The sequence below is a fragment of the Neomonachus schauinslandi genome, chromosome 4 (assembly GCF_002201575.2).
Source record: "Neomonachus schauinslandi chromosome 4, ASM220157v2, whole genome shotgun sequence".
NCBI classification, from domain to species: Eukaryota; Metazoa; Chordata; class Mammalia; order Carnivora; family Phocidae; genus Neomonachus; species Neomonachus schauinslandi.
The window spans coordinates 184,706,073-184,729,520 of NC_058406.1; the positions used below are offsets into that span (position 1 = coordinate 184,706,073).

At 50.8% G+C, this 23,448-nt stretch overlaps 1 protein-coding gene and 1 pseudogene across 2 annotated transcripts in view; one reads left to right on the forward strand and one right to left on the reverse strand.

Annotated features, from left to right (window-relative positions):
- TRAPPC9 (trafficking protein particle complex subunit 9) overlaps nucleotides 1-23,448 on the reverse strand; it is a 572,354-nt gene that overhangs the window by 482,129 nt on the left and 66,777 nt on the right. The gene's annotated exons all lie outside the window — the stretch shown is intronic.
- Nucleotides 867-4,940, forward strand: LOC110578749 (annotated as a pseudogene).

Consider the following 23,448-nt stretch of genomic DNA (forward strand, 5'->3'; position numbering starts at 1 on the left):
GAGCCCACTCCTAGGAGGGCCCGGGAGCTGTCCCGTTCACACAGACAGAGCAGGGCAGAGGCTACCAGGGGCTGGGGGTGCAGGATGGGAGTTAGTGTTTAACTGGGACAGAGCTGCTGTTTGAGAAGACAGAGTCCTAGAAACACACGGTGGTGGTGACTGCACAACAGTGTCATGTACTCAGTGCCACTGAATTATACACTTAAAATAGTGAAAATGGTAAATTTTATGTCATGTGTACCTTACCATGATCAAAACAAATCAATGAAAACCATAACGATGATAACAGTGCATGCCAGGTGTGACGTGGGCCCTGGGACACACAGTCCTGTGGGTGTGAGCAAGGGCGCCACAGTCCAGCAAGTCTCCTCGCTATTTAGGAGCGAAGAGACTTGGCTGAGCGAGCGGACGTGGGCGCTGGCAGGGTGGTGGGGCGGCCGGCCCGGGGCGCAGGGGCCATGGGGCTGGGTGCACCACAGAGACGCCAAGTGGAATGGAGATGCTGGAGCTCAGAGGCCAGCGACCACAGCACCCCAACAGAGTGCTTCAGACACGCCGAGTCGACAGTACGGAGGAGCCGCCCAGGAGGACGAAGAGACCCAAGACGGCTGGATGGTGACAAGGCAAGTGCGCTGGCAGAACGGAGGGTCCTGGGAGCCCTGAAAATCACCCGAGAGTAGAGCATACAGGTGATGACAGAATACTGGAGGGCCTGAGGACAACATTCTGGGAAACACTGAGGTCATGGGCAGGAAGGAAAGGAAGAGGTAGAAAATGAGTTCGAAAAGAAACAATGCCAGACGTTTGGGCTGAGACTCAAGAAGCCAAAAGATGAGTGTCTGCGCAAGAGCAATGGGGGGGTGAATATGACAGAGGCCGATGAGGACACAGAACTCCTGGGGGTTCATGGCATGTGTCCCGTCGAAGGAGACTCTGGTGGGCGCAGGAACCCAAGAGCAACCACTTCCAAAGTGGCAGGAACTGTGTGTGCAAAGCGTGTCCAGGCGGTCCGCGGAAGAGCCTGGCCTCGGTGGGGGGCCGTTGCCAGCCCTGTCTCCCTGCTAGGTATTAACACGCACCCCTCGATGAACTGCAGGACCCAAGGTGGGATACGCTGCTCGCGAGCAAGACTGGGATTTTAAGTCCAGGCTTCTCAAATCCAGTGCTCTTTCCACCACACGGAGCGACTTCTTTGGGCATTGCTGGGCCCATTTCACAGAGAGGGAATCTGAGGCTTCATTCAGAAGGTCACGTGACTTTCCTGGGGTCGTTCAGACACTAAGTGGCTAAATTACATTCAAACTCAGAACTACGAGTTCAAACTCTCTGTTTTTTTCCATTTTGTCACACTGCCCACCCAAACTGCCCCAATATGTGAAAATATAGACGAACACACAAATATCTTGAAACAGCCAATCCAACGTGTCCAGCAAGGTAAGCATCTTCCTTAGCAAAAAAAACCAACTCAGCTTTTCTTCATTCTGCATATACATCCATACAGAATCATGGTCCAATTACAAAGGTCAAAACGGTCTCATGTGTCACCACTATAAAGATTAATGATCTGCCAAAACAGCAGATACTGAATAAGCCCTGTCACATACCAAGAAAACAAGCCCTTCCTCAACAGACTGCAGATGGACTTCGATAAACCCACCGTGAGCCACTTCAGCTGTCTCCTACTCGTATAACTCTGTTCTTGTTTCTCACCTAGTTTACATAGTGGCAGGTCAGAGTCTCTGATAAGCAATCATTCAAGTACACCAGGAGATTAAATATTTTCCCTTGTTCTTTCCAAGTATGTAAACATGTTCTACCAGAATGAAAGGCAAATACGTTAAGCCACCAGCTCATTGTATCATCATCTATTTCAAGCACTACACCTACAAAATATTTAAGTATCTCTAGAGATCTTAATAAAAGACACAGAAGGGAAAATTATCTTAATAAAGATTTCATAAATAATTAAAAGAATCATATCATATCTGCATATCCAATTATGAAGTAATAGATAAGCTATAGTACAGTAACAGGGCAAACTTACATAATCATTTAAAACAACATTTACAAAGAGTCTGCAATAATATGGAAAATTTCTGTCACATGGAACATCAGGATGCAAACCTGTATTTATAAAATAAATTCAACTTAGGGATGCCTGGGTGGCTCAGTCGGTTAAGCGACTCCCTTCGGCCCAGGTCATGATCCCAGGGTCCTAGGATCGAGTCCCATATCGGACTCCTTGCTCAGCAGGGAACCTGCTTCTCCCTCTCTCTCCCTCTGCTTGTGCTCTGTCAAATAAATAAAAATCTTTAAAAATAAATAAATAAATAAATTCAATTTAAAGGTAAGTCCAATTTAAAAAGAATAGAAAACAATACTCAAAAACTACACTGAAATGTTTGTTAAGTGTTTGCCCATGCAGGATTATACATCATTTTTTCTTTCTCTGTTTATGTTTTCCAAGATTTCTAAAATGAGTATACACTATTTGTACAGTAAAAATTATTTCAAAAATACTTAGACGTGAATTTTCAAAGCAGTTTTATAAAGAAAAGTCGGGGTTTGTTTATAACTGCTCCTCGTGCATTTTAAAGCAGACAGCATCCTGGGCCACCCGGGTGGCGCAGTCGGTTGAACGTCTGTCCAACTCCTGGTTTTGGCTCAGGTCCTGATCTCAGGATGCTGGGATCGAGGCCCATGTCGGGCTCCACACTCAGAGGGGAGTCTGCTTGAAATTCTCCCCCTCTCCCTCGGCCCCTCCCCACCCCCTGCTCTCACCCTCTCTCTCTAAAATGATCAATAAATAAGTAAAATCTTAAAAAGAAGGCAGCACCCTGAAATGTCCGTGGAGCGAGCAGCTGCTGAGGCCCCCTCGTTCTGACAGAGGCGGGAGTTCACCATACGGACGCATGCAGCCTTTCCCAGCCCGACATGCTGTTCTCTTGGCAGTGCTCAGAAAAAAGAGCGACGGCAGCGACTGACATTTAATGAGAACTTACTATATGCCTGGCCTTGTGCCAAACACCTTACATATGTTATCTCATTAAACTGTCCCCCAAAAGCTTATGTGAGGGATGCCACTGCTGTCCCAATTTTACAGATGAGCAAACTGAAGCTTGGAAAGATTTCCTCCTAGCTCAGGGTGCCTTTCACTTCTCCACCAGGCTCTCACTCATAATAGCGGGCTATGCTCCACCATCTCTCTTTCTTCTAAAACTGTTTCATATTTCATTCAACATCCCTTTAACCAACAAATATTGGGTATCTGCCCTGTGTAAGGATGATCCCTACCTTAGACATTCAACCCAAATGCCACCTCTTCAAGGACAACATGATCCCCTAAGTCCTCAGTCTTCTTCTATGCCTGGTGGGATCTCCATTAATATATACTAACAAATGATTTGTTACCTGCTAGTATGTTATTTGCTAGTAGTAAAAGGCAACATAAATTAATTCAGTTCCGCATGTATTGACTACTTTCTAGGTAAAAGTGCCGTCCAGAATGATGAAAGATCAAAGGTGAATAAGGCATGGCCCCGTCCCCAAGGAGTCCGTGATCTGATGAGGGAACCAGAGCAAAGTTACTCTCAGGACATAATGAAATCATGCCGAATTGAGAGCTAAGTAAGGTAAGGAGGAGGTGAAGAGGCACAGCATGGGAAACGGGGAAAGTAGGACAGAGCATGCTGTAATAGGAACAGCGTGGAAAACCACAGGACACGCTTAAAGAACAGCAAAAAAGTCCAATATATAGGAAATACAGATTACGTAGATGGAAGTAAAATGAAATTAGGCTAAAAAGATGGTTTGGATCAGGTTGTGAATGTCCCTGAGATGGAGCTAAGACTTTATTAAGATAGGAAGGGCCAGTCACTGCAGCTTCACAAGGACAGAAGGATGTGACTCTGTGCATTTCAAGGAGATATTTCTGGCTTCAGTGTGAAGAATGGATCGGGATGAGCAATGCCAGGAAGTAGGACATGATGTGAAGAGTCCAAGAAATAGGTGTTGAAAGAGAAGAGGGATCCCACCTGAAAAAAACTCAAGCATTAGAATGGATACAGAACCTATCCAAGCAGTTAAGAGGATGTAGGATGGGCAGGACAATTTGGGGCCGACTCCAAAAGCTTTAGGCTTCCAAAAAGAACATGGTGACACCCTTAAGGAAAAGATAATTAAGTCAACTGGGATTAGAGTGGATTTAGGACCCTATGACGTTCAGGGGACAGGCCAGCTTTCATGTGGAAATTACAGCTCAGAGGTCAGGACTGCAAATGTGACTGTGGGAGCAATGCCTGTGTGAGCGGGGGCGGGGGGGGGCCATGGCGGGGTCACCACCATCGAGGCGGCGAAGCGCAAGATCCAGGGTCTGCCGCAGCAAGCCAAACACGCAGAGGAGGGGGCCGGGCACCAGCAGCGGGAAGTGGAGGGGCAAGGTGGGCCCGGGAGCAGGCTGAGGCTGAGACCCCACCATTCTAACCGTAGAATCCCGCCGGGAGAAGAGGAGCTGGACCGCGCCCAGGAGCACCTGGCCACGGCCCTGCTGAAGCTCCAGGAAGCCGAGAAAGCCGCCGATGAGCACCAGCGAGGGATGGAGGTCATTGAGAACCGAGCCTCAAAGATGAAGAAAAGCTGGAACCCCAGGAAATCCAACTCCGAGAAGTCGAGCACACTGCAGAAGAGGCAGATGGGAGGCAGGAAGGGGTTGCTGGGAGGCTGCTGATGACTGAGGGGGCCCGGGAGCGCACGGAGGAGCGGGCTGGGCTGGCAGAGTCCTGTTGCCAGGAGACGGATGAGCAGACCAGACCCGGCAGCGTCTCAGCGCTGCTGGCAGAAAGCACTCTCAAAAGGGACACAAATACAAGGAAGAGACAAAAGTTCTTACGGATCAACTCCAGGAGGCAGAGACCCGTGTGAGTTTGCCTAGAGATGGGTAGCCGAGCCAGAGCAGAGACCAGGGACAATTTGGAAGAGGAGCTGAAATGCACCAAGGAGGCACCCCTCTGTGCCCCAGAGGTGCTGGGCCACCCCCCGCCTGACCTGAGCAAGATGCGGAGCACCCCAGTCCCACCCAACCTGCCGCTGCTCCTCCCTCTGACCCCGGCTCCGCCGGAAGCCAGCCTGCCCGAAGCTGGCCTTGAAACTGGGGGCTGATCTCTACCTGGAAGGCTGCTTTCTCCTCCTGCCACCTCTCCCACCCCAATCCCTGTGTCTTCGTCACCAAACGGACTCTGCCTCTCCCCAGATTCCAGTTGGGCTTGAGCCTGAGCACCTTTGGGAACATTTAAGGGAATGTGAGCACAACGCAAAATGTCTTTAAAAGCATGCTGTGATGTCCACATTTTGTTGTTGCTGATGTAGTGACCATTTGTAAAACATTCCAAATAAGCCCACAATTGTGAAACAGCAGGCTAACCCCTGCCTCACATGTGGAAAGGGACCTGTCAGCCTACCACTCACGGCAAGAGGGGGGAAAGTGGAACGCACCTGCACTACTGAGAGCCTGGAAGGATTCCAGGAGAAGTGGCCAAAATCGTGGCTCGGGGTTTCAGCTTTAAGGTATCTTTGAGAGACTTTATTTTTAATTTTTTTTCATCAGAAGTGACCCAACAAATTCAGAGGGTGAGACCTCTCTCTGAGACCAACTCCTTGTCCTATCCTTACCCCAACCACCCACAGAACGCATCATGTTCCCCTTATGTTGAGGTGACCACTTACTTGTTCTCTCACTTCCCTGAAAGAAAAAAGAAATGATGTGTTTGCCACGGACAGAGCCTCTCCTCCCCCTTTGCTGGGTACGAAGCTGCTGTCTCTGAAAGTGCCATCTTGCCGTGCTTTGTATCAGTCAGCTCTAGAGAAATCTCGAACAGCTTATGTACAAAACTGCTTTTACATTTTTTATTATTTTGCGACTTTGTTTCTCTAGGTTTGGGACACGTTGGCCACCCCGTCTGGCTGAGAACTCTCTACAGTCTGTGGGCTGACAGTCTGCTGATATTTTAAAGATTCTTTTCCTCCCCAATTCCCCTTTTTGGTGAGGTTTCTGTGAGGTCTGTTAGATGTGCACCCTGAAGCTCATTGGCTTAAAATGCACCCTCCTTTGGTGGGCTCTCTTTGGGGGCCGACTGAGAGAAAGAAACCAATAGTGCAACTGTTTTGATACTGAAAATTGACAAGTGTCTTTTTAAAATAAAGAACAAGTCCCTTCAAAAAAAAGAAGTATAACTATAAAATCATGAGCAAATTTTTATTTTTTTTTTATTTATTTTTTTTTTAAAGATTTTATTTATTTATTTGACAGAGAGATAGAAGAGCACAAGCAGAGGGAATGGCAGAGGGAGAAGGAGAAGCAGGCTCTGCACTGAGCAGGGAGCCCAATGCGGGACTCGATCCCAGGACCCCGGGATCATGACCTGAGCCGAAGGCAGACGCTTAACCATCTGAGCCACCCAGGCGCCCGCAAATTTTTATTTTTAAAAGTATATTTTAAATATAGCAAGAGCTTAACTCTTAAATCCCCACCACAAATTTTCACAGAACATTTTAAATTTATAAACTCATTGACCCACTTTGTAATTTGTTTTTTAATAACCTTACTTTTCAAAACTCAAATCATTACTTTTATGTAATACTGATTTCATAATTTTTGTAAACCAAAAATGTCTTTCCAGATGCTCATGTTTCTTCCCCAAGGAGAAGTGAGTGAAGTAAACACACTTCTGTGTCACATCCTTGAGGTAAAAAAAAAAACAAACAAAACCTTTCTGGGACGCCTGGGTGGCTCAGTTGGTTAAGCGACTGCCTTCGGCTCAGATCATGATCCTGGAATCCCGGGATCGAGCCCCGCATCGGGCTCCCTGCTCGGCGGGGAGTCTGCTTCTCCCTCTGACCCTCCCCCCTCTCATGCTCTCTCTCTCATTCTCTCTCTCAAATAAATAAATCTTAAAAAAAAAAAAAAACTTTCTGATTTTATGACATGTGATCACAAGTTAGAATGTAACAAAAGGTTCTGTTCTAAAGAGATTTCTAGCTCCCAGATGGAGGAGGAGCCTGCCGGGCCTCTGGGTACCCGGCTATCCGCTCTTTCGACATGGAACTGGGAGACACAGAGGCAACATCAAAGTGAGGACCATGGAAGCATCTGGAAAATGTACAACTTCTCTCCCTTCCTGCCCTCCCTCAGCCTCATGACACGGTCAAATGGGAGACCGAGAGTCCGTCTCCCCAAGAGGGAGGCCCAGGAGGGCACCAGCCCCCGGCCAAGTTCCGACCTACTCTGACGCTGACAAGCGGCAAACCTTAATGCATTTTCTCTGGGCTGAGTAGCAAAGCAATGAGCTGGCGATCAAATGAAGAAGCCGAATAAATTCAACCTGACATCTTCCATCTCATCCAATCCTTGTCTTTCAAACAAATGACAGCCGTCTCCCAGCTGACAGATAAGCCGGGTACAGGGACACACTAAGCTGTGGCATCTGCCACTGGCGACAGAGCTCGGGGGGCCGGTGCCTCGCCAGAGCAGGGCAAAGAGATTTGGCATTCGATGAAGACCCGTCGACGAGCGGGATCCTCAAGGCCAGTGGATAAGAGCACCGACCCCGGAGCCAGAGGGCCGGGGTCCAAATCCCACTGCCTCCCAATACTACGCAGGAGGCCTCATGCACGTTAGCGCCTCTCTTTCACACCTCATTTCCTCGCCGTAAAATGCACCTAATGGCCGCTGCCCTCGCGGGGACATTGTGAGGGTTCAGGTGGTTCCCACGCATGGGGGCACATGCAGGAACACATCCAGGGCCCAGCAAAGAGAAGGTGCACACGGACTGTGGTCAGGACCTCAGACCCAGAAACCCTGGTGCAGGCAACACCCGGTCCCTGTCTCCCTGCACCCTTGAGAAAAGATACAGAAGGGCACTCTGAGAAGATAAATTCCGGCTGGGTGAGCGAGGAATGAGTTAGTCAGGCTTCAGACGGCAGCACCAGGACACTGAGCACAGGTGATCTGGAAAGCGAGGACTGAGCACTCAACCGGAGAAGGGGGCCACCAGGAGGGCAGGAACAAACCCGAGCGGAGGGCCCACTGCCACGCGCTGTGCAGGTGTGGGTGTGTGGTCGTCCCGCCAGGGCCCGCCTCCCCATCGGCAGGTGGGCTGCCTGTGGTCCTGCAAGAGGCTGGGAGCACCGGGCACGTGGTCAGTGTGCCACACTCGGGGTGCTGCTGCTGACGCCATTAACTTGTCTCACTGAAGCCACATGTCAGAACAAAGGGAGCCAGAGGTAAGACCGGAAAAGGAACGCTTGCTGCAGGCCTGCGGTGTGCCAGGGGCCCTACTGCGCATGGAGCGTGGGGTGCCCGTCACCCGACCGCAGAGATGAGTGAAGGTCTCTGAGAGGCTGACAGAGCGTTCCTCTCATGCTGCTCCCCCTGCCGCGTCACACGAGGCCCCATCGCAGGTCCCCGCTGCCCCTCCGGGGTCCCTGTGACATCGTGGCCTCTAGGGAGCTCGAAAGCCCAGGCCAGGAGCAAGTGCCCCCTCCTGTCACACCCTCCAGCACCTGCAACTTTTTATGTCATTGTTTCATCCTCTAAACCCATCGATAGCCACACAGACACTGCCCTTCTGCCGACTCTGGAATGCTCTCTTACCCCACCGTTGGCTTAGCCATGCAAACAGTAGAGCCCAGAGGTTCAGGAGAAATAAGTCCCTGGACCTTTGCATCTTCCTTGTTCCACTAAAATTATCCCCGGGGGCGCCTGGGTGGCTCAGATGGTTAAGCGTCTGCCTTCGGCTCAGGTCATGGTCCCAGGGTCCTGGGATCGAGCCCCGCATCGGGCTCCCTGCTTCACAGGAAGCCTGATTCTCTCTCTCCCCCTCCCCCTGCTTGTGTTCCCTCTCTCGCTGTGTCTCTCTCTATCAAATAAATAAATAAATAAATCTTAAAAAAAAAGAAACAAAACTCTGCAACAGAAAGAGAAACCAGCAGAGTTTTTTAAAAAATAAATAAATAAAAATAAAATTATCCCCGGAAGTGCATAAAACATGACTGGAACGTCAGGAGAGCCCACGGACACTCAGTGAGAACGTTCATCTCCACGACGATGGAGAATAACAAAGACTCACTGTGGTTAACCAGGCTCGGTCACCAGCCATGTTCCAGTTTCTTAAACCATCCCTAGAGTGGGCACAATCCAAAACCCCTGCCTCCGCAGAGCTTCCAACTGGCCACGTAACAGACGCTCAGCGTTGTCATCCTGCACTCTGGTTTCGGTATTCTGTGAATAGCACACAGGATCTCCTCCCCTGCAAAGGGGGTCGTCTGTACAGATACTCACCCAGAGAACAGTCTAAAGAAGGTCTCTGCATTTTATCTTACTGAGGGATATGCCATTTCTTTCCCCCAAATAGATCCCTACCACTGAGAAGCTGCTTAGTTAATATGAGTTTGAATTTATATTCAAATCACTTAAAAAAAAAAAAAAGATATACAGAAAAGCCTACACCAATGCCTCCTTCTTCTCCCCTAAATCAATGAAGCAGGGACACCAGGGAGATGCGATGGTGGCATGAGCCAGTTAACTTTTATTCTGTCCACATGCTACACACAGAAAAGAAGCTAACAAATATGGACCACTGGCCATAAGAGACCCCGGAAAGTATGCAGCTGACTCATTTCAAACAAGTCAGCTCCATTTCAATTCCACTGCCAATTCTAAAAGGCAAGTGTTGTAACTTACTGCAAGCCACTTTGACCTCTTTGGGGTTCATAAAAATCAAGTTAGCGGGTAGTGACTAGCATCCCACGGATGGGAGAGACTGGATCATAGTTCATGTTCGGAGCTGAATTATGTCCCCTGCAAGTTCGTATGTTGAAGTCCTTGTGCCTGGTAAGGCTCTGAGAATATGACTGAATTTGGAGACAAGGCCTTTAAAGAGGTAATTATGATAAAGTGAGGTCACACAGGGGCCCTAATCCAATCTGACTAGCGTCCTCACGGGAAGAGGAGATTAGAACACAGACTCACAGAGGGTGACCGCATGAGGACAAAGGGAGAGGACGAGTCTGCAAGCCAAGGAGAAAAGCTTCCAATGAAACCGACCCTGCCAGCACCTCGATCTTGGACGCCCAGCCTCCAAACTGTGAGAAAAGAAGTTTCTGTTGTTCAAACCACCCACTGTGGTACTCTGTTAGGGCAGCGGAGCCGGATGACACAGGACAACTCACACAGGAAGAACAGGTATCACTTATGAAACATTTGGGTTTACGCGGACAGTGTATGTCTAATCTGGCTCATCATGGTCAACATAGTTTGAAGGTGACTGTTGCAATGATTACAGGTGAGCCCGTGAAGGTACTGGAGACGAGTCTTCGCCTTGATTCTCTGCTCTCGGAGGTGCGTGTGTTGAAACACTTGTGCAAGTCAGAAGTAAACCAACAGTGACAATGACGGTTTTCTGAGCACATACTTTGTTTCAGACTCTTCAGAGACACTGTCTCCAATCCTTACACCAGCACAGCAAGGGAAGCATAATCCTCACTTTACCTACCCAGGAGGAAACAAGGCCAAGAAAACAAGGCAATTCGATTTAGTGAGCACTGAGTGAGCCCCTGAGTCAGACTTTGTGCTAGGCTGGGGCTTCGGGGAAAAGAAGCTCCGATCCCAGCTGTCCGGCCTCACACATGCAGTCCGCAGACATGAAAACTCTCGACTAACATGCAACATGCTGAGCACTGTTATGTAAGTGTGGGGGAAAACTGAGAAGAAAGGCCTTTTCTGCTCCCGAAAGGTGTCAAGGAAAGCTATCAGAGATGGGGGAGGTTAGTGCTCACTCTGGGGAGTAGAAACCCTGAAGAAGAAGCACAGATGTGAACACAGAGGCTCTGTTCCGGGAACAGCAGCTAAGCCCAGCATCTCCACAAAAGAGATGGGCTGGGCCAGACTGAAAAGCACACTGCAAACCATGCTAAGGGACTTGAACCCTAGTTCTGTACTATGGGAAGCCTTGCGTGCTCTCTGAGCGGAAGGTTGCTAGGGATAAATACCTGCTGTGGGAATATCCCTTGATACTCCAGGTGGCCAACCGGCAAGAAACGGGTCTTGGAAGACAAGAACAGTCCTTGGGATGCTGCCATATTCTAGACCAGAAATGGCCATGTCTGGGCTGGGCAATGGTACACCGGTGCTTGGTGCAGCCGATGGTGGGCAAGTGAACAGGACAGCAAGACACCACTCCAGTGCCGACAGCTCACACCATCTGGCCCACGGTGTCCTACAGAGGCGATGTGCAAAGGGCCCTTTTTGATACCACCCCAGGATGTTCTGTTTTGGTTTATCTAAAACTTGGCAAATTAGTATTTTCCCGTAACTGCTAAATCCACTAATATATTTGGGATTTTGACACACTGATAGTTTTTCTTCACCTCATTATTTTACATGTGTGGTTTCTCGACCAAGAGTGCACTCTATTAGTAGGTACTTATTATGTTGTAACCACACAGTACTTATCTCTTCAAACAGAACTAAAAGGAAGTCAAAAGCTTCCCTTTATTTCCCTTTATTTCAGGTTTTGGTTCAACCCCTTCTATTTCTGAACAAACAAAAGGGATTGTATAAACTACAGTGGAAACAAATTATACCCCTTTGTTGAGGAGCTCCCACATAACAGCTCACAAGCTTATCTTCCCTTCTCCCCACCCAGGTGAAAAATGAAATCCATTCAATCAAAACTCTCCAAGAAACCACATGTGCCATCTGGAAAAAGAATACAAGGGGTAAAAAGCACGTCAGGAATGGAAACCATGAAGCAAAATAATACATATTACCTTGACAATTTAAAAATTATGGCCTTCATTTTCGGCCAGAGTTCATGTTGTAGTTCTTTCCGCCTTGCTATATGCAAAACTAAAGGGTAAAAACTCAAATCTAAAGACTGTATGTGCTTCTTAATGGGAATAAGATACAACATGTAGAACTTAGAGCCCAAACCCTGTGTTTTCATCTATTAGTCCATATTCTAGGAGACTCTTGACTGTTTGGGTCATATTTTACCCACAATCTCCAATTCCAAATGTATTCTTATTTTCAGTACCATTTTACAATTTACTTAGATTCAAAAAATGTAAAGAAGACATATGTTAAGTATGAAAGATGACCAGAAAAATATAATTCACAAAAGTCCAGGATTGCGGTAAGCAAGAGCGCGTGAGGGTGGGGGACACGGAGGTGGGCATGGCCGCACGTGTCTCATCCTGCCCCCAACATCGCACGTGCCTGCCGCCCTGACTCCCTCACAGAGGACTGTTTTGCTGACACACCAGCCTCAACCACCGCCGATTTCACGTCAGCCCCAGGCTCTCTCTTTTCAATGAAAGCATTTCACGAATCTGTAACTGTGACACCCCTTACGTAGTTTTGCATGACTTTTCATACACATACTTGTACAAACCACAAGAAATCTCATTGAGTGTCAGGCAACAAATCTGATTTGGGAAATACTGCTCCCACAGCCCAGGGGTACTAAGGGCCCCTGCCCACCCCACCCCCCGAGGGCAGTGGTTCTCTGCACTCACTTCCCAAGCAAACAAATAATGACTACAGAGGGGAAAAGGAAGATGTTGGTTTTCAGAAATGAGTGAAGACACAGAAGTTAAAAATACTCTACTAATAATTTCTACTTATCAGAGGCCTTTTCTCAGCCCACAGAGCACACCTGCTGTGCCGGCCTCCCAGAGGTCCTGGTGAAATGCACACTCCTGGGTCTTAGGTCCAGGCGGGACCCTGGAACTGGCCCTGTACTTTCTGGGCTAGCTGCTGGCTCAGTGAGATTTTCTTTCAACATGTGAATATTTCCCCTGAGGGCTAAGTGTTATTTGAACCAAATATCCAAATCCACAAGCAGCTGAGTACTGCACAAGAGAGGAGGGACTCTTGAGTTTCCAGCTGCAAGACAGAGGAATGATCCGCACTAACAGTCTTTAATCCTCGCAGCGGGCTCATGTGCCCATTTCACAAATAGGAAAGAGGAGGTGGAGGGAAGTTGGATGACTTCCTTGTTGGACAGTGAGTGAACAAACGCTGAGTGGGCACCTGCCATGCACAGTCCTAGGTGTAGGCAGATGTGCACCCAGGACAGACAGGTCCTTCCCCCAAGGAGCTCGTGTTCCAGCAAGGAGGACGGCTAGCCATAAAAAGGCAAAGAGATACAGGGGGCCATGAGGCAGACTGAGACAGGGTGTCTGAACTCAGGCCTGAGGGGTACTGAAAAAGCAGTCGCACAAGTATCTTGTGGAAACGATTAAAGCAGAAAGACCCAACGCATAGTCCTGGAGACAGGGTGGAAACGAGCTTCCCTGGAGAGACAACAAGGAAGAGCAACTATGGCTGAAGCTAAGTCAATGAACGGAGCATGGAGGGTGACTGTTCTGGGGAACTAAGGAGGGGAAAATGATGGGAGTCCATGGACGGTTTGAAGCAGAAAAGCGACAAGGTGGGACACTAGGTGGAGGACTACAGGCCAAGGAGACCCCTGATGGCCGGACAGGGCAGCTGAGGCCTCGCAGTGGTTTCCACTGTGCCTGTGAGGACACACGAGTGGTGACAAGTGGCCATGTCTGGGCTCTATTTAGGAGGTGAGATCATGAGAGAGTGAGGAGGACCAACGAAAGGAAAAGCAGCGGCAGTGAGTCCTGATGACACGCCCACACGAGGAGGGGGGTTTCTGAAGGAGGAGGCCAGAAGCAGCAATAGGAAAGGCCGGCACCCCGTCTCTGGGCCCGAGGCACTTGGGGTGTTGGAGCAGAGGCAGGAGGCACTTGAGGGACGGCAGGGAAGCAGTGCCCTCAGGGGTTCCTGAGTGGGACGTGCTCTGTTGTGCGGGACTGGCTCACCCCGGCATTTGGCTCTTGTTCCCTCAGACTACATGCGAACGACCCATGGAGCGCAGTCAGACCGGAGGCACTGCCCACACTTTCAAACTCCCGCGCTCAAGAGCCACTAGCTTGATGCGAGAAGGCTAAGGGGCCACTCAGGGGAAAAACGAGGCTGAGGTGAAATAGGGAGTTTGCGATAGCAGACCCTGAGTTCCTGCGGCCATGGTGGAAGGGGCCACGAGAGCAAGAGGGCAGGGAGGTGGGGCCTGCTCTGGGGGACACAGATTGTATCTCTGTTTCCAACGTCAAGGTCTGAGGAGGAGATCACATCAAATGTTTAAAACATTCTCCTGCTACCTTCAGCTTCAGTCCAGGGAAGCACTTGTGGGAGGCGTCCTGACCCCTTTAAGCCTGCCGGACACCAGCCAGGTCTATGAGGGCACTGGACTGATTTTAGAGTTAGCTGTGCATACGTCCTCTGACAAGGCTAAAGCTGGGTTCCAGACTTGGCTTTCCCTGAATAACTGGGCGTCTCAGGGCAAACTACTGGGCATCTCAAAGTAGCGGGGACCTCATCAGCCCAGTGGCCAGGACCCAACCTGCCTCCCAAACCCAACAAATGAGAGCCAAATGAGCCAAGAGACGGGAAAGCACCCAGAAGACTGTAGAAGAAGTTCGTGTGAGAGGCAGGCAGTTAGTATACAAACATGCAGGGAAAATACTCAACCCTGCGAGCTACCAAGAAAACATAAATTAAAACAAGAAGGTAGCCTTCTGGACATATTGAATCAACAGCACTGCTGCCATCAGGATAATCAGAATGATGCTTTCAGAGGCAATCTGGCAATATGCTTCAGCAGCAATAAAAATGCTCAAAATGACTGATCCAATAAGCCCTCTCCGGATAAAATCTCCCTCCTGCTAAAGAAGCCAAAGATCTAAAGATGTTCACCATAGCATTGCCCGTAACAGCAAAAACAGACCAGATCAAGAAAGCAAGCAAACAGAAGAAAAGTATTTACTATTAATGCATTCCACAAGATGTGAGCGCCAACCCATGCCCACTAGCTAGCCATGGGGCACAAGGTTCTCTTTGAGGTGCTCACCATGCTTCAAAGTGGTGGTGAGGACAGGTGCCCATATCTGGGAACATACTAAACCTTGAAGTGTACACTCTGAGTGGGTGAATCATGTGCTCCATGAATTAAGCTTCAATAAAGTTGTTTTTAAAAAGAGGAAAACAGGGGCGCCTGGGTGGCTCAGTCGTTAAGCGTCTGCCTTCGGCTCAGGTCGTGATCCCGGGGTCCTGGGATCGAGCCCCGCATCGGGCTCCTTGCTCAGCGGGGAAGCCTGCTTCTCCCTCTCCCACTCCCCCTGCTTGTGTTCCCTCTCTTTCTGTCTCTCTCTCTCTGTCAAATAAATAAATAATCTTTAAGAAAAAAAAAAAAAAGAAAGAAAAATTTTGAGTTCTGGGGCACCTGGGTGGCTCAGTTGGTTCGATGTCTGCCTTCGGCTCAGGTCATGATCCCAGGGTCCTGGGATTGAGTCCCACATCAGGCCCCCTGCTCTGCGGGAAGCCCGCTTCTCCCTCTCCCTCTCCCACTCCCCCTGCTTGTGTTCCCTCTCGCTGTGTCTCTGTCAGATAAATAAATAAAATCTTAAAAAAAAAAATAAATCTTTAAAAAAGAAGAAAACATGCATTCAACAACACGTGGACACCAATCCGTACCACAGGGTGCCAGGGGTGAGAAACAGCCAGTTAGAGACCCTGCCCTCAGAGTGCTTGCAGCCCTGCTGGGGAGTGTGTTGATGAAATAAGCAATGGGCATATGGTGGGCCAGGAGGGCTCCCACAGGCAAGTTCCACGCACCAGTGGGAACACTGCAAAGGAACGCAAGCTGGCCTTGGAGGACTAAGAAAGGCTACACAGAGATGTGAAGGATGAACAAATGTTAGCCAAGGAAGGAAGGCAGGAAAAAGGAAAGGGAGAAGAGACAAGGAAGACAGTCACCTGGGAAGGATGCACCACAGCTATATCCATCCATCCATCCGTCCATCCGTCCATCCATCTGTCCATCCGTCCGTCCGTCCGTCCACCCATCCATCCACAGATACGTCTGTTTCCTCTTCTTGGCCATCATGCACAATGCTGCTATGAACACTCACAGGCCAGTTTTTGTGTGCACGTGTTTTCAAATCTCTTGAGTATACACCCAGGAGTGGAACTGCTAAGTCATACTGTACACTCCTGTTCGTCCACTTTGCTTCCCCAAAGCCCAAACAACACAATCACACCCAACTACCATACCCAGAATTCCCAAACAAAGCAAATACTCTTAATTCCACCAGCACTAGAGAAAGAACTGCTAAGTGAAACTATTTCTCCTGCTCAGCATGGTGTGGAAAACACCGATTTGTTCTTCAAGGTCAAGATCACCTTCTTCATGGAACACCACCCCAAACATTCTTCCACCTCTGAAAAGAATTGTCAACTGCCCCATGATGCTCCTGCATCCATCTGTTTATACCAACTCCTCTCTCCCTCTAACCAGGGCTCTTCCTCATGCCTGTTCTCTAGAGATAATCACCTAAGATGTTCTCAACACTGAATGCCTGCTAGGAGGTCAGGCACCATGAGAGGCTCTTTATTGAACATTGAACTGAAGGCTAACAGCCCCAGGAGATGCTCTTGTCCTTAGGGTGCAGGTAAGAAAACTAGGACTGATGGAAGTTAAATTATTTGTCCGGGGTCCCAAAAGTTGTAAAGACAATGGTATCCAAATCCAGGTCTATGGCAACTCAGAATCTGATATACAGGACCGACAAATGGCACAAGGGAGTGGAAAGGAACAGGGCAGGAAGAGGGAGAGACAAGGAAGGAGCAACTACACAGTACTGAACATAATGAGCACTTAGCTCTCAGCATTTCCAAAGGCCCCCCCGCAATCTCCCATCTCCCCTGTTCTTCACAATGATTCTCACAGTAGGAAATGTATTTTCTTTCCCATCACATAAAACAGACAAGGAAACCAGCCTTCGGTAATCTGCTTCGAAGATAGCCCACTCGTGTGTTCGTGAAGGAGGATGTGCTCGGAGACCTGAGGCCCAGCCCCTCAGCCACACCTCCTGCCAAGAATCCCGGGGGCCCGGGGTGGTGGGAAACAGGGCTGCAGGGCTGGGGGTACCTAGAACTAAAAGGTCGGGAAGGCCTCTCACCACTTGAGGTCAGACTAGAGTGACACAGGGAGGCGCCCATGCCGAGCAGAGGGAAAGGGCCTGAGAAAGCAAACAGGCTTGAAGGAAAGAGGGACCTGTAAGCAGGGTAGCGTACAGGACACAGTGAACAAGAGAGGACGGGGCAGGCGGGGATCAGGGCACCTGGGACGCTGAAAACCATGGGTGAGCAAAGGCAAACCCCTCCATAAAGGACTAGCCGGTAAATATTTTAGGCTTTGTGAACCAAGAGGCAAATCAAGGATGTTATGTAGGTACTTATATATAGCAAGTGAGAAAACACACTTATTGGTGAAATTCAAAAATATATAATTGAGTACAATTTTGTAACAGATTTAAAAATGAGAAGAGAAGTTTTTTTGGAGAGTGATGACATTTCACTTAATTGGGGTTCAAAGTTCAAATCCTTATCATCAAATTGATTGCAAATGTTCACCTGTAAAAGCCATTCTTAGCTGGAGGCCACACACAGCAAAAAAGGTGGGAGCGGATTCGACCCTCAAGCTGCAGCGAGCTGACCCGTGTGGCAAACCACAAGGAGGAATCGAGGTTTTATTCAAGGCACAATGAGGCCACGGAGGCTGGAAGCCGGGAGGGCGTGTGGTCTGGCACAGCCTCTGAGAGCTCACCCAGGCGGCTCGGTAAGGAGCGAACTGAAGACGGAGAGAAGAGCCAAGGCGGGAAGATCACAGGGCAGTAAGCACCGTGGCCGTGGCCTTCCAGCTGCCGGCTGCAGGGAGGTGGAGGCGGGCAGGGTCACATGCCCCCCGGGAGGCGCGCCTGAACAGGCAGGCCGGGAAGGGCGAGAAACAGCTCCAGGGAAAAGGAGACTTCTCTGAGTGTGAGCTCTGGGGGAGAGCGGGCTGCACACACGGATTTGAGGGCACAGCGCTCCAAGGCGGGGCATGGACACATCCCAGCACATGAAAGAAGGTGACACGGAGGCCACACATCGTAGGGTTCCGTTCACGTGAGACACCCAGGACAGGCAGATTTAGAGAGACAGAAAGCAGATCACGCTTGCCGAGGGCTGGGGCGGGGGGGAGGGGGAACAGAGTCTGACAGGTCTGAGGCCCCTACAGGGTGGACACATCACGGTGTGCAGACGGCTGCACGACCCTGCGAATTCACCAGGGTACCTGCAGCGGGTGAACTATATGGTATGGGAGTTCTTTCTCAATATATTTTCTTTAAAAAAAAATATATAGTCGAGTAAGATACTCGGTTTCCAGGAGGGAAAGGCATGACACCCGCTGTGGGGGGGACGGGCCGCACCACGGCTGCTCCGAGCTCTGCGATGCTCAAACATCCAAGGGCTGCCGGAGACCCAGGTCTGGGGCTCAGAGATGAAGCCGGGAAAACAGGGCTACACACTTCAGGTAAGTCAGTATTTCATTTCTTCCCACACCCCCCTCGCAAGACGATGCGCCCCGGAATCCCCTTCTGGGATGGAGACACTGAGGCTAGCTGTGAGCCTGGACCCCAAGGTGCATGTCTCTACACTTTCTAACACCTTCACACGCCACTGCAGCGGTAGGGACCAGCGGGGGCAGTGTGGCCTGACCGCGGGTCCTAACCGCACATCGACTTCATGCTCCAGATGACAAGGCCTGGGATTCTGTGCTCCTCCAGCTAGACCACGACCTGAGGGGCTGACCGAAATCCACAGCTTCAGCGGCAAGGCGGCAAGGGCCCCGTTCCCAACCACCTAAGCGTGCCGGCTGCAGGACGTCAGGCAGCACGGAGCAGCACGGAGGCGGCGCGTACTCGCATGCCAGCCGTGCTGACCGCCATCGCTCGCCCAGGGGACGGTGCCTCGCAGCACCGCCCGTCCCTCCCCTCGCCCTCGTCCCTCTTTCCCACCTGCCACCCACAGCCCTCCGCACTCCCGTCAGATGAGAGGAGGAGCGCTACTGTTAATCATCACATAGGACATGAATCAGGACACCTGCACATCTGCTAGCCCTCTGGGCTCACTCTCCTGTTTCCCCAACAAGAGATTCCATTTCTCTTGGGTCCTCTTAAGGTACTTCGGGCAAAAGAACCAGCAACCTCTAACCAAGGAGCTAGAGTCCGGGCCCCCTGGGAGGGAGATAACATAAATGTCTCAGGACATTTATTAAGCACCTCTTTGCATCTGACACACTGTTATGCACTTATCTCTACTCTACGGAGTCCTGACACTGGAGCTTTGACAGGTCTTCCACCCAGAGTCCTCCAGCAAAATGCTGAACAGAGTAAAACACAAAAATCCTTTAGACCCCAGCAGGGACAAGCCCAAGCAACTATGTGAAGTTTAAATTTCCCTAAGAAAGCATTTGGCCCTAGAGCAAGAACACGGCACCCCCCGCTACCATAACACGGTAAAACAAGTCTGAGGGAGGAAGCTCCTTAACGCAAGTTCCTTCACTGGTCGTCCCACGGTCTCCCACGGTCCCAGCGGCACCCCTGTCCTCACCCCGGTGTGTTCACTGTGGCACCAACAGGAGTGGTTTAAAGCAGGTCACTCTTCTGCACCTCACTCCTGGTAGCACACCTCCTCTACGGCTCATCTTAGTCCTCTCGTCTGGGATTCTCCACTTGGAGCCGTAAGATTCCATCTCGAGCTAATTCTCCCCTTGCCCCTCTTTAAGTAACCTGATGTGAAAGCAGCAAGCCTTTTCCTCCCACAGGCACGGGTGTCAGCAACTACACGCAGGCTAGAACAGCGAAGGGTCAGATCCAGTGCTGGACTGGCTCTGGCTTCGGGCTGTAGTTTCCCACACCCTGTTGCAGAAGATCAAGAGCCAGAGGGGTTTTTGTTTTATTTTTTTAAAAGATTTTATTTGTTTATTTGACAGAGAGAGAGAGTGCGCACAAGCAGGGGGAGAGGGAGAAGCCGGCTTCCCGCTGAGCAGGGAGCCTGATGCAGGGCTTGATCCCAGGACCCTGGGATCATGACCTGAGCCGAAGGTGGATGCTTAACTGACTGAGCCACCCAGGCGCCCCAGAGGGGTTTTTAAAGCAACCAACTAGAAGATACATCAGTTGGGCAGCACAGAAGAGGGCAGACTTAGAGACAGAAGCCCCCACTCACTCAGCAGCATTTCAGGGCCTAGCAGGTGCCAGGTGCTGGTCCAGGTTTGGGTGACACTTCCTGTGCTTGAGGGGCATCCAGGCTGGGGGCGTGGGGGGGGGGACAGGCCAGCAGTGCTGGGAGCCAGGGCCGTAGTGGGGACGCACACAGTAGGCTCCACAAAGTGGGTATCACAGTGAGGGACGAATTCCTGGGCAAGGTGACAGAAACAGGCGCAGCCCGAGGGCAGGCAGGGCAGCACGTGCAAAGGTGGCAGAGCAGAAATGCGGCAGCGTCTGTTGAACGGCATGGCCAGGGCACCGTGAGTCAGACAGCAGGAAGAGACGGGCTGGACGGTGTGGACGTGCATCACCCTGAGCCTTCACAGAGTCGGGGGTCCCGCTCCTTTTCAAGGGACTCGTGCGCAGCACACAGGACCAGGTCACAGGTCTGCAGCCACGACCCACGGAGCCCACCGGTCCACGGCCGTGCTGCCATGGAAGCTGCACCTGCACGCCCAGGGACCCCATCTTGATGGGGGGGATTCGGGCAGAGGGAGACCCGTATCGATGATTATAAACAGTAACACAGTCACACTTCCCACGTCCACAAATTCTCAAGTTAGAACTTCCATCTTGAAAAAAATGACAAGAGACCCGGGGGAACTGATGCCTTTCATGGTAACAACTGTCCTCATAACTTATGAGTTCACGTCTATCTGCACACATGAGAGGGTACACGTGGGGGAGGGCAGGGCAAGAAGCACCCAGATCACAGCGTCTCCACCTGCAAACACCCAGACAGGATGACACACAGCAAGAAGGCTAGGAAGCTTCCCTCAAGCCTGGGACTTTCTTGGCTGTTCTTCTAGTCCACATTTCATTTCAATGCAGCAGTATTTAGAAATGTTAATTAGCAACTCTATAAATGATACCATGAGCTCTCCAGAGGAAAGGTCATCCAATTAAGTAAAATATCTATCATTAGAGGCGCCTGGGTGGCTCGGCTGGTTAAGTGACCGATTTTGATCTCAGCTCAGCTCTCAAGCAGGGTCGTGAGTTCAAGCCCTGAACTTAAATAAATTAAAAAATTAAAAGTAAAAGGCGAAAGATTTATGCGATCTATTAAAATGAAAACAAACTACCTCAAAAGTGTGCCCTCCCAGTTGTACAAATGAGAAAATGAAGGCCCAGGAAGAATGCCATCATTGATGTGAGGTTACAGCCATCAGAGGGAAGAACTCTTTAGACCTTCTGACCTTTGACCTTTTCTCCCAAGACTCCAATTAACCAAATACCACTACACACAGACCTCTAAGGAGATGGCTCTTTGTTCAACAGTCGATGTCCCAAGCTCCTCTCTTTTTAAACTCAAGTGTCTTTAGATCACCATCTGACATGACCTCCAAAAACCAGCAAGCTCCTTCCCTCCAGAGCTTCAGAAGGGAAGATAGGCATTGACCAACTAAAGACGTAGGATTCTTCCACTGCGGTCGTGAGCAGTGCATGAAGGAAGAGAACAGAGCAGGAGAACCTGGTCGTGCTGGGACTTGTCAAAGGCTGCCAAGAGGGAATCCAGACCTAGAGGAGTCACGTGGTGACCGGGAACAGGGGGTGGGGGAAAGGAGACAGTACGTCCTGCCACAGGACGGGGGATGCGTATTTAAGAGATGAAGCAGGTGAAGGTGTGAGCAGCTCAGGGCAAAGATGTGGGCCCCAGTCTCCAGGACTCACACATGTGAGACCACACACAGTTAAACGTGAGCCGTGTGGGGAAAGTGGCACCAAGAGAAAGAGCAGAACCATGACAAAAGGGGAGAGGGACATGTGCCACGGATCAGGAGGCACTCAGAACTCGAAGCCCAGTGGGCAGAGTCCACTCAGACTGGACGCTGCGCCCGGCACGCTGCGTCATCACAGCTGCTCGGTGGTGGGGTTGAGGAGAGCTAATCACCCATCAAAAAGCAAAAATTCAATTCATCAAACAACAGACAGACTCATGCCCATGTCCCTACTAGACACCAGAGCCAGCCAGTTCTGGGAACTCCGCCTTCGTCCGCCCTCGAGCTTCAGAGAAACCCAAGGTGCAAACCATTCATCTAGCCAGCTGCCATGCTGGTCTTGCTGCTCAGCGGCCAAACTCTGCAGGCAGCATGAAGATGGTCACAATTCAGATGGAGCACCAAAGGCCACGGAAACCAAGTGGGCACAGAGAAGCAGTGGTCCCGCCATCCGCAGGGGCCTCCATGCGAGCACTGATGTGCCTGCGCCCCCTGGATCGCTCCACGCCCAGACGGATACAAACAAGCCCTGGAAGGAGTAAGTGCTGCAAGGTCACTAGCGGCCAGGAGCTGCAGGAGCTCCTCACCCAGAGATGGCTGTGGAAGCCACCTGGGGAAAACAGCCATCCCCAAGTCCCAGCAGGTGGCACTGGGGACAGAGGCCTCCCGAGAGAAGAGAACAGCGCGTGACGGGCATTCGTGGTACGCGTGACCTGAAGTGCACGCAGCCTGCCCGGATGAAGCTCAAGGACACACAGGATGTGGAGAAGGAGCCCACTCAAGAGGAATCTCGCCCAATCCTGCAACGTGCCCCCGAACTTCAGGAACCAGGGTCCCCCACAGTCTCTGCCTAAAACACGATGTAGAATAGCTTCCTCTCCTGTTTCAGGAAAGCCCAGGAGTCCAACGGGCCGTTTCCCTGGCTTTGTGAAGGTGATCACACACCGACTTCAGTCCTTCGGTTTTGAAGCTGACCGTTACTGAGTTTTGGTGTTACTGGAATTCATGTATTTAAGCCTCACCCCCACGCGAGGAGAGACATGGCACCCTTCCAGCCTGCAGCCCGGGTCCTGCAGCCCGGGACACTGCCACAGGGGACAGTCGGGGACCAGCCACAGGCAGAAGGAGAGCAGCATGCACTGATTCCGCAGCTGAGAGGACGAGGAGGCACACCTGGCCGGCACCGGGCACGGGCAGAAGGAGCGCAGTGGCTGAGCCGAGGCAGATCCCCGCTGGGACAGCTGGAGTGAGGGGCAGCTCTGGGGCAGATGGTGACGCACCACCAGGCTCGGACAGACGGATCCCCCAGGCGACAGGAGCGCTGCCCTCGCCACGGACTGTTCTCAGCTGGAGAGAGCCGCCTCGTCCCAGACCATGCCCCCTTCCTGGGAGCAGTGCACACCCAGCAGCTGGGGTGTGAGTGTTAGGCCGAGGCCCTCACCACACAGCAAGGTATCTCTCTGAAGGGCCACGTCAGCTTCAGAGACCGCTGGGGCAGCCGCAGTCTCTC